At 39.7% G+C, this 12,221-nt stretch overlaps 1 protein-coding gene across 2 annotated transcripts in view; it reads right to left on the bottom strand.

The window, feature by feature from the left end:
• Nucleotides 1-9,378, bottom strand: part of sec23a (Sec23 homolog A, coat complex II component) — a 49,410-nt gene extending 40,032 nt beyond the window's left edge. The window contains exon 1 of one of the 2 annotated variants that reach the window (XM_052011386.1): nucleotides 9,034-9,378. The gene's annotated coding sequence lies outside the window, so the exon portion shown is untranslated. Of the gene's footprint in view, nucleotides 1-8,706; nucleotides 8,963-9,033 lie in introns of those variants that run through there. The other variant, XM_052011395.1, reaches the window with a different exon arrangement.
• Between the last annotated feature and the right edge of the window lie 2,843 nt (nucleotides 9,379-12,221).

The following is a 12,221-nucleotide window of genomic DNA, read 5'->3' as shown; positions in this document are numbered from 1 at the left end:
AGGATGGGATCCAAGCCCTGCACAAAGTTCTATACCAGTTTATGCAATACATTTTCATGCTCATTTGACACTGATTGGAAGCTTCCATGTAGGCTTCCCAACACACTAAACATTTCATACTAATCAGTCCTTCATAGCCTGCCACATTGTAGGGCTCGGCAAAGTTATCTGCAACAGAACTCCAGTACAACCTCCTCCTTTGGTAAGATCCCACAACTTTAACAAACCTCATTCATGTCCTCAGAAAGTGACTTTTGGCATTGACCTCCATGGCTATCTGCTCCTACTCTCTTCTGTGCACATATCTGGTTTGGGAGGAGGGGAAGTCTCCCTTAATAAAGGATCTATCTGCACCTCCTACACCAAGGCCTCCAGTGCAATGCCAAAAATTCCCATCTTCTCCATGTCACCCTTTCTTAGATCAGATTTACTTCTGCACAGTTGCCCAAACCACTTAGCACAATGATGCTGGAACTAGCCATTCAGAGCATTAGTCTCTTCAGAATCAGGTTTATCATCACTGACATATGTCGTGAAATTTGTTGTTTTGTGGCAGTGGTACAGTACAAGACATAAAAATTACTGTGTTACAAAAATAAATAAATAGTGCAAAAAATGAATAACGAGGTAGTGTTCATGGACCATTCAGAAATCTGATGATGGAGAGGAAGAAGCTGTTCCTAAAATGTTGAGTGTGGGTCTTCAGACCCCTGTACCTCTTGCCCAATAGTTGTAACACAAAGAGGGCTTGTCCTGGATGGTGAGGATCCTTTATGATGGATGCTGACTTCTTGAGGATGTCCTCGATGGCAGGGACGGTTGTGCCCGTGATGGAGTTGTTATTGCGTCAATCCAATCAAAAACATCTTTGACTTCTGCTCAAATGCAATGCAACAAAGAAATCAGAGACAAACTGGAGGCCTGATACTGGCTCTTCTGCTAGACTTAGCAGTCAGTCCAGCCATGAGTCCACCTCTTAAGGAAGTTAAGGATGATATCAAATAGAAAGAAAAGGCAAACAGTGTTGCAAAGATTAATGGTTGGCCAGAGAATTGGGAAATAATCAGAAACTAGCAAAGGATGACTTTATATAAATAAGAAGAATAGTTAAAGTAAATGTTGGTTCCTTGGATGAAGAGACTGGGGAATTAATTATACGAAATAAGTGATAGAGATTCTAAATTATACTAGATCACTCTGCACAGTAGAAGACACTAAAAGCATCCCCATAATGTGAATAATCAAGTAGCTGTAAGAAGGGAGGAACTTAAAGCAATTTCTATCACTAGAGAAAAATGTACAAGGCAAACTAATGGGACTAAAGGCTGACAAATCTCCTGGACCTGACAGCCTGCATTCCAGAGTATTAAAGGAAGTGGCTGCAGAGATAGTAAATGCATTGTTAATAACTGAGGAAAATCCCCTGGATACTGGAAAGATTGCAGAGGACCACAAAGGCAATGCCACTATTTAAGAAAGAAGACAAACAGAAAGCAGAAGACCAAATAGCCTAATATTTGTCATTGGGATAATGCTGGAATCCAGTAAGAAGGTAACTACAGGACATTTGGAAAACCATAAGGCAATCAAGCACAGTCAGCCTGGTTTTATTAAAAAGAAATAATGTTTGACAGATTTACTAGAGTTCTTTGAGGAGGTAACAAACAAGGTGGAAGAGGGAGAACCAGCTAATGTAGTGTATTCGACTGCATTCTATAAGATGCCACATAAAGGGTTACTCCACAAGATAAAAGCACATGGGTTTAGGAAGTATATTGGCATGGAAAGGGCACCAGCTGACTAACAGAAAACAGAGAGTCAGGTTAAATAGATAATTTTCAGATTGATCATCAGTAACTATTGGGGTGCCAAAGGAATCAGTGATGGAGCTTCAACTATTTTTAATACATACTGACGATTTGGATGAAGGGACCCAGTGTACTATGGCCAAATTTGCTGATGACACAAAGACAGGTGGGTCAGTAAGTAGTGAGAAGGACACTAAAAGCCTGCAAAGGAATACAGATAAGTTAAGTGAATTGGTGAAAACTTGGCAAATCGAATAAATTGTGGAAAATGTAAAGTTATCCACTTTGGAAGTAAGAATGAAAGGCAAATTGTGATTTAAATGGAGTGAGACTACAAAGTATTCTGGGAGCCTCAAGCAGGTGCAAAACAAAAAGTTAAAAGGCAGGTGCACAAGTAATTAGGAAGACTAATGGAATATTAGCCTTTATTGCAAGATTCATCGAGTATAAATTTCAGCAGTTTTGATGAACCTTACACAGCGAGAGTAATGTGTACAGTTTTGGTCTCCACATTTAAAAATGATAACTTTGCTCTGGAGGCAGTGAAGAGTCACTGGGTTGATTTGTGTCTAAAGGAATCGATGTATGAAGCAAGATTGAGCAGATTGTGTCTATACTCACTGGAGTTTAGAAAAAGTAGTGATCTTATATAAACAGAAGATTCTGAATGGAATTGACAGGGTGGCTTTTAGAAGGATGTTTCAACCAGAGGGATTATCTGAAACAAGGAGGCATAGTTTCAGAATAAGGAATTGCTCATTTAAAAACCCTTCTCTGAGGATTACAGTTCTTTGGAACTTGGTACCCCAGAGAACCATGGAAGTAGGATAATCGAATATATTCAAAGCAGAGATTGACATTTCAACTACAAGGGAGTCGAGGGGTATTGGGAGACAGCAGCAAAATGGCTTTGAGGCCAAGATTAGATCAGCCATGATCTTGCTAAATGGTGGAGTGGGTTGAAGGGCTGATTGGCCAACTTCTGCTTCTGTTTCTTATGTTTCAAGCTGAGAGACCTGCAGCCAGGGACATCTGGCATACAAGCTGCATTTGAATGGGATCCCCAATTTTCTTTAAACTACTCATAAATAATTAAGTGAAAATATATGTTATCTAAACTTATTTAAGTGATTTTGTTAATTTTGATTGTTTATAAATTGTCTTCACTATCTCTGAAAATCATAGTAGTGTCAAAGGTCTGCAGGGATGATTTGGGGATTGGGTCTCAGATTCTACCACCTGAAGTCTGATTGTAATTTACAAGTGAAGATCTTCTGTACAAAGTACCACAAAGATCATGAATGGGAGGCCTTGGGTAGGTCAGACATGATTCTCCCAATAAATTTGATCTGGTAACAGAATTTAGCATTTTTACAGACATCTATAAGTCTGCAAGTTAGAAAAAGCACCAAAAGTTATCATAACTTCAGTTACCATACCTCCACAGTATTGTAATGAGTGGCATCAAAAGCACACAAGACTGATAAGAAAGAACATTTACTAAAAGTGGAGAGAGAGATGAAACGATTTCTGCCATTCGCAGGAAAGAACATATCTACATATGTTAGATTTTTGAATTTAATAACATTGTGGGAGTTCGTTTGTATGTAGAGGTGTCCATAAGTCGGCCATTTGCAATCTAGTGACAGCCTGAAATTGGAAGATTTTCAAATATGTTCAAAGTTTTATTTCATTGTGTCAAATAGCCTTAAGTGCTGTTCTGCAAAAACATGTTTGTTAGTAAACTGAAATTTCTATTCACTCGAGACTTCAAATGGAAATACCTTTTTAAACAAACATGACCTATTGGGAATTTTCTGTTCTAAATTTGCTCTCACCTAGAAGTGTATTCTTTTTTCCACACCAGACTGTTGATTCACAGAGCATAAGCAAATGTCCATCCCACATCTATATGAGTTAAAGAACATATGTGATATTCTTTAGCGCAAATATGTTCGTTCAGTTGATTGCCAAAAAATTGTTCTTGAAATGTTTATAAAGTCCCAATTTTTTGGTCTTACAAGGAAATACAGCACAAAAACAAGTCAGTCATTCCAACCCCTCCGTGCGACTATTCAATCCTGCTGTGATCCTTTCTCATAATCCTAGCACTCTTCCCTTCATTCCCTGGTTTCTCATATGACAATCCAAGTTGTCCTTGAATACATTTATATTACCTGCCTCAAGTAGATATTGTGGGAGAGTTCAATATTTTCATCATCTTTAAAATTGCTTTTCTGATACCTTGTCTATCCTATAATAATGGCCTCCAGTTCTGCTCTTTCCCACAAGTCCAAAAATCCTCGGTGTTTGTCAAACAAATATGTTTTAAAGACCTCCACTGGATCATTCCAAGGCCTTCTCTTTAAGAGACATCACTTTCTGATAACTATCATCTCAGAGTTTTGGTATGCTTATGGAAACTGCTTCCTCCTGAAGGTCACGACAGGTCTAACCTGTCATGACCCTCTTAACATCTGCCAAATCTCCTCTTTGTTCCAAGAACAACAATCCTAATTTCTTCAGTCTAATCTTGGAGCTGATGTCCCTCATCCGCAGATATATTCAAATAAGTCTCCCTACACCTTCCCTAGGATCTTTACATCCATCCAAAAGTGTGGTCCCCAGAATTGGACACAATACCCAACCATAAAATTCACTATAACCTCCCCACTTTTCTTCTCCAATGCCTTTATGAGGCCCGGAACCCCATATATGCGAAAACTGTTCTTGTCACTTCCATAGATTTTTGCATGTGTATACCCAACATCTGAACATACACATTCTTTAGAACTTTTCCATTTAGTCTATATTTTCTCTTCTCCTTGTCTACCAAGATATATCACTTCACACTTCCCTGCATTAAATTACATCTGTTCATTCTGCCAGCTTAGGTCCTGTTATCAGACTCTTAAACGGACCTCTCGTATGCTAAAAGATGAACTCTTGATCTCCCAATCTACCTCGTCGTGGCCCTTGCACTTTATCAGTCCACCTGCACTATATTCTGCATTCTGTTTTCCTTCTTACTACCTCGATGTACGTACCTCGAGTTATGATCTACCTCCTATGGAATGATCTATCTGGACGGCACACAAACAAAAGCTTTTCACTGTAACAATAATAAACCAATTCCAATACTATCCTCCTTGATGTTTCCAACTTCTGTTATCATGTGTAACTTTTGAAATCCTATCCTTCGTATCCATTTCCAGGCTGTTATTATCAGAAAGAAAAAGCATTATTCCCAGCACAGATCCAGGGTGAACAAGTGTATTTTCCATCCTCTGGTCTGAAAAATTCACTCTCTGCTGTCCAAACTAAAGTCAAATTCAGCTTTGCTTACCAGTCTTCTGTAAGAACCATTCTGGCCTATGCTCCAACATTTGCATCCAGATTCTTTTGCTCTGGAATGCAGGGCATTATGATTTTTAGCAAAATTAACTGTCTCACAATTAACTATATTCAAATTCATTTACAAATTATACACATATTGTCCACTTTAATAATAAACCTCCACATTTTCTGTCCCTCCTAATTTCACAAAGTCTGCAAGTAAGAAAATAAAGACAATGTAATCGCAGTTCAAAGACTGAGCTGACTACAGCCTGCTTCTGCCTCTCTGAAGAGGTATACTCTATCATTGTTTTGCTTCTTTTGGGCAGCTTGCCGTCCTTTCTGCTGATTCCACAGGCTCTCAACTTATTATGTGGCACCTTATCAAAAGGCCTTTTTGAAATCTTGATAAATTACATCTGCATCCATTCTCTCTGAGATCTCTTCAAAACTTCAGCAAGATTAGTCAATCTTCTTCATTAGAATTCATGCTTCTGTGTCCTTCTTTAAAAAATAATTCTAGATGTTTTTCTATTTTCTCTTATAGTAGAATTCCATAAATTTACTTACTATTGCCAATGCTCTGACTGGAATTTAGTTGTCTGCCTCCCTTCTTAAATAGAAGTAGTAATTAACCACCAGGTTAATCTTATCTTGGTGAATTATTAAGAATATATAATAATGCCTTTGCTATCTCATCCCTGGCTCTTATTAAAATAGGTCCCCTTATCTAAAGAAATAATAGCATTGGAGGCAGCCCAAAGGACATTTACCAGGCTAATTCCTGCAACGTGAGAGTTGTCCAGTCAAGAGAGGCTAGAGAGTTTGGGTCTGTATTCCTTTCAAGTTTAGAAGAATGAGGGGTGGCCTTATTCAAACACATAACAGGGCAGATATTGAGATGTTTTCACTAGTGGGGGAGTTACAAACAAGGGGATACTGCTGTAAAAATAATAGGTCGGTCATTTGAAACTGAGGTGTGTCAAAATTTCTTCTCTCAGAAGTGGTGAATGTCTGGAATTCTGTCTCTGAGGGTAGTGGAGGCCAGATCATTAGATATATTTAAAGTGGAGATGGATAAATATTAGAAAGATCAAGGAATTGAGGGTAATATCCCCTCCACTTATGTACTTGCAGAAAGTTTTATTATTTTGTTTCATCTTCCTTAAAAATTAAGTATATTAATTCCTCCATGCCTTCCCAACTAACTTTCCTTCTAATCTATTTTTATGTCATCTTGTTACTATTTTCTCCATTATCTTTTCCTTTCCTTACCCTCAATTTTTCCCTTTTGCATTCATTCAACCATGATGTTGTATTGTATTTAGTCTGCTATTTTTCTAAAAAATCAGAAAATAGTCCAAAAGGTTAGATAACATGGTGAGATAGCCAATTGGATACAAAACTGGCTTGGTGGAAGAAGTCAATGGGTGGTAGTGGAGGATTGTTTTTCAGATTGGAGGCCTGTGACCAGAGATGTACTGCAGGATTGGTGCTGGGTCCTCTGTCATATACATTAATGATCTGGCTGAGAATGTAGGTGGCACGATTTGTACGTTTCCAGGTGACACCAAAACCGTTGGTGGACAGAGAAGAAGGTTGTCTAGCTCTACAATAGGATCAAGATCAACCGGGAAAGTGAACAAAGGAATGGCAGATGGAATTGAACTCAATCATGTGCAGAGTGATACATTTTGGGAAGATAATCCGGGGCAAGACATCCATAGTGAATGGCAGGGCCTTGTGGAGTGTTGTTGAAAAGAGAGACAAGGGGTACAAATATATGGTTCCCTGTAAGTGGCGACACAGGTAGACAGGGTGGTGAAGGCAGCATATGGCATGCTTGTCTTCATCAGATGGGCACTGAGTACTAAATTTGGGATGTCATATTACTCTGTGCAAGATATTGATAAGATGGCACCTGGAATATTGTGTGCAGTTTTGGTCATCATTGTGCAGGAAGGATGTGAGCAAGCTAGAGAGGATGCAGAAAAGATTCACAAGAATGTTGCCAGGACTGGAGGGCTTTAGTCATAAGGAGCGACTGGGTAGGCTGGGACCTGGAGCGAAGGAGGGTGAGGGGTGACCTTACAGAGGTTTATCATATCATGAGAGGTACAGACAAGGTGGATAGTCACGGTCTTTTTCCTGGGGTAGTGGAACCCAAAACTAGAGGGCAGAGGTTTAAGGTGAGGGGGGAAAAGATTTAAAGGGGACCCGAGGGGTAACTTTTTTCACACAGTGGTGGATGTATGGAATGAGCTGCCAGAGGAATTGGTAGAAGTGAGTACAATAACAACATTTAAAAGATATTTGGACAGGTACATGGATAGGAAAGGTTTAGGGGGGTACAGGCCAAACACAGGCAAATGGGATTAACTCAGGTAGGCACTTTGGTCAGCATGGATGAGTTGGACTGAAGAACCTGTTTCTGTGCTGTATAACTCCATTGTTCATTACCTTTACTGTTCAACATACATGTAATGATATTATGGTCCATTTTATTTTCCCCAAATTCTATTCTCAGCCCATCAAGATCATTTTTCTTGACCTTTGTCACACTCAAGTCCTTTTCCATTTATTATCCTAAATTTTTGTCATGATTGCTTGGATGTTTCTCTATTCATACCTACCCTAGCTCATTTTCATTTACTAGATTTGCTGACAAATTTTCCCTTATTCTTGCATTCTGGGTTAGAAAGGTGTCACAGTATGTTCATCTCCTTTAACTTGCTGGCCAATTAATTTTGAGGAAATCTAATACTATTCCTTGTCTGTTACTCACTCTCTTAATTTACTTGTATTAGACATTATGTGCAAGGTAAATGTGAGAAAAGCAATGATAATATGGAGAAAGGTGTTGGGGATTGATCAGAGCAGTTGCTGTGCATTTGGGAAGCCGTATAGCCACTACCAAGTTTAGAAAATTGAAATTACTGAAAACCAGACATCCTCTTGAAGAGATAGGTGTGAAAGTATTACTTTAAGAGAATGAGCAAGATACCGGATAGTCAAGTTTGAACGCATTATAAAGCTCCATTGGATTACTTAATAATCTGCCTTTTAAATTTACCTCAACGACAGTTTCTCTCCTCAAGATAACTGTGCATTTTCTCTCCTACATTTTATCCATCTAAAAACTAACACTTTGTTAACATGTAATACAAGGCACTTACGGTAAACGTGTGAGGCGACAAAACCACATATCTTTCAGTCCCAAAGCACAATGTATCCCATCAATAAAGCGAACAGCATTAGAACAAAACTAAACGACCTCGGAAGGCCCAAATCGCGTTTCATTTAAAATATAGTTACTTATGTAATATAGAAAATGCAGCAAAAAATTTCTAGAAGGCATAATTCCACAACCAGTAATAAAGCAATTAACCTGATTAATTTCTTTAATGAGGTGAAATGAAGATGGGAGAGGGATGGATAAATGCCGGCTCGGACAGCAGGGCCATCTAGTTGTTCAAACATCTGTAGGGGAACCCTAATCCATGAGCTTTTATGCGTTAACCTGCTCGGATCTCTATGCAAGTGGTGCTAATGTTCACTATACCTTGTGTCCGAGTCTGCATGCACACCGTCTGGAGTACAAATTGAGTGATCCCGGGACTCCACGCAGACCCGGGCTGGGAATGGATTGTCCTGGGCTTCCACGCAGCCCCGGTTAGGGTGGGTTGTCCAGGATCCACGGAGCCCGGGCTAGGGGTTGGCTGTCCCGGGCTCCAGGCAGCCCGGAGCCTGCGCTGGGTTGTCCCGGGCTCCACGCAGCCCCAAAAAGCCCAAGTCGCTGACAGCTCGGTAAATGCGAGGCCGCGGCCCGGCCGTGGCCTCCATTCGCTGTCCGTGTTAAACATTGGTGTGGATGAAAGCAACAACCTACCGGCGAGAGTCCCCGGGCTGAGAGCCACCTCGGCCGTCGTTACTGCAGTAACCGGCTCCGCTGACGCTGTCAATATGGCGGAGGGCTCTGCCACGTAGTGACAGAGGGCGGCCGCTCCCGGGTCCCGCCCCAGAAACACCGCAGTGTTCGCAGGCAGAGGGAGCGGCCTCCTCTTCTCCTCCCTCCCCCCCCCAACGATTCAGTACAAACTTCGTGCACCCTTGCAGTTCAGCTGAAGGCTGGCGAGCACACTGACAGCCCTCCCAGGAAGATAGTGTCCTTTACCCTCAACAACACACCCTGCACTCGGCGAGCCCAAACCATGGGGCTTCCAAATTGCCCCCTGGACCAAAAGGGACACTCCGCCCCTCCAGGATCATCAAACAACAATCAGGTGCCCCTCCTGGGGCAGCACTCAGCTATCTCTTGGCCCCATCAAAATGAAAGCTCAACATAAACAACAAGAAGTCCTAACAAAAGTAAAGAGAACCTCCCCAGCTAAGTCATCATGTTATCCATGTCCATACGCCTAAAGGTCACAGCAGGCTTAAAATAAAAACACCTTGTTTGGAGCTAAATCGCACTGTCACATAATTCAATTACCTTCGTTTAGCTGATTTAAAGATGATGAATGTAAAAATGAAAGGTCTTTTGCTTTACATTTTCCCCCCAGTAACTAACATTGGAAATGTTCAATTGAGCAGTTTGTAGCAACAACATGAAGATAACTAAAGACAAAGAACTACAAGTGTTGGAAGTCAAACAAAATCAGAAAAATGATTGGAGTTACACAGCGGATGTCAGCATGTGTGAAAATAGAAAACTACATTTTAAACTGAAAAATCAGAGGCAGACGGACACTAAAACAACTTTAACAAAACGTTTTAAGAAAGGGAAATCATGAATAAAATAACAAGATCTCAAATAACTAAAGGACATCAATTACTAATGCACGCTTTTGTTTCATTAAGGAAATAGGATGGGAGAAAGAAAAATTGAAGAGGGTTAACACGAGGCTCAGTATCTCATATTTAAGTGCGTTACATCCCAATTCCTACCTCGGCTTTTCGCGGGGGGCACTGGAAAGGGACAGCAGGAAATACCAATGGGAAAAGTGTACATGAGTGCCATAAGAGAACAGTTTTGAAAAATAGGTGAGAGATCATGTTTTAGATGGAACGCAACAAACATGGGGCTTGAGAGACGATTCCACACTGAAGAAAATGGCAGAGTGGGTTTCCACTGGCTGAGGTATCTACAGTCTCCAAATAAGGAGGAATTCATGACTAAAAGGAAATTAAATTTCTTCACCCGAAGGTAATGAATCTTTGGTGTTCTTTACCCAAGAGGACTGTGAAGGGTCAATCACTGAGCAGATTCATGAGAGTTCAATTTATGTTTAAATATTAAAGGGAATCAAGGGACATGGGGGTTAGTACAGGAAAGTGGCTTGAGGTAAGCAATCAGCTATAATCTTATTGAATGAGAAAGCAAACAAGAGGAACTGAAAGACCAACTCCTGCTTCTAATTATGTTCTTAAGATATTGCAAAAGCGGTGCTGCAAAGGAGCATCATAAGAAATGCAAATACAATGGCAAAACTGGAAGAACAGACTGGAGTTTTTACATGACAGTGTGAAAAACCCAACCATTGTAGAAGATGGTGTGAATATAATAAATATTATTAGATACACATTGCTAGAAATATTTTCAGAAAGAATGACTGGTTTCCATCAGACTATTAACTGTCAAGATTTTAGATATAAAGATGATTTGAAAACTTGGATGTCAAATCTGAATTGTTTCTATTTTTCCCATTTTCTGAACAATTTTACCCTTTTATTTGAAATAATATTGTTTGTTGACAAATGAAATTGCATTATTTCACTCATCATCTATGTAAATACCTTGCTCCTGCAGCACTAGTATAGCTATTTAACACACTTTTCAGTTCAGAAGAAAAAAATAACAGAATTAATCATCTCCTCACAAATATCCAACTGACACTCACCACCAAGGTACCTATAATATCCCTCAGACAAGAAATTACCAAGCAAACCTGAAACTCTCCCTCCCCAATTAAAGGTGGCTAAGTAAATAACATACTAGGATTGTCAGCTAGAGCATACTTTGAATTACAAAGTTGCAGTGGGAAAAAAGTGTTAAACACCAAGAAACATAAGCAATTAATTTTTAAAAATTGGTGTACAGTTTGCTAAGAATCATGACACTAGCTAGCTGCTGATTAAAATCTTAAGTGTTATGGATAATTACAATCTAGAAACCCAGCATGTAATTTGCCCTCAACTAGGTTAGCAGGAAGGTACCATAAACAGCCTCAATGTCTCAGGAAGTAGGCAAAAGTAATGCAGGGGAATGAATAAGCCCCTTTTTGAGAAGTTTATAGCTCCAACTAAACACAAATTAAATATGAATAAAAAGACCAGTATCAGCTGTTTTCATAACCCAGTAACATTGAAAAACTGGAATAATGACTAAATATATTTACATAGCTACTGCTTTCTGCTTGATTTGTAACAGAATTAGTGATTTTCCTTGTCTTTTTTTTGAATGATGTCACAGGACTGCTTGTGGACTAAGAGTCGGCAAAGCCAGCTAAATGAATGCAATAATTGGTCATCCCACACTTGAAGACAGAAAACTTATAGCCATGGAAATCACAACAGGAACAAGATCAATGAAAAGTTCATTCAACCCTGGAGTTAATCTAAAAACTTTGCTGTCTGTATTGTAACTTGGATCAGTCCCTTTTCATTCATCATCCCTGATCTTGCTGATATTCAGTGGGATCTCTGTCCATCAGCATCTCAACATTAAACACTTATGGCCTCAGCCCTCTTTCTCTCCAACTTCCATTAAACCCTACAACTTTCCAAGAATTCTGTTCCTCTAAATTCTGAAATCTTGAGCATTGCTCATTCCTTTCAGCCAAGGAGACCATGCCATTTGAGCCCTAAGTTCTGGAATACCTTCCCGAAACCAAAACCTCAGCCCCTCCAATGTACTTTTAAGACTTTGCCTCAAATCAACTCTTTTAACCAAGTGATTGTTAAGCTAATCTTATGCCTCCCCTTTTTGCTCAATTCTTGCCTTACTGATGCAGTTTGTAACATTTTATGTTAAAAAGTGCTCCAAAAGTGAAAGTTGTTATTTAGTTGAAAGGGCCA

Source organism: Pristis pectinata, chromosome 1 (genome assembly GCF_009764475.1).
Source record: "Pristis pectinata isolate sPriPec2 chromosome 1, sPriPec2.1.pri, whole genome shotgun sequence".
Taxonomy (NCBI): domain Eukaryota; kingdom Metazoa; phylum Chordata; class Chondrichthyes; order Rhinopristiformes; family Pristidae; genus Pristis; species Pristis pectinata.
The sequence above is the reverse complement of the archived record's forward strand: the minus strand, read 5'-3'. Positions and strand labels throughout refer to the sequence as shown.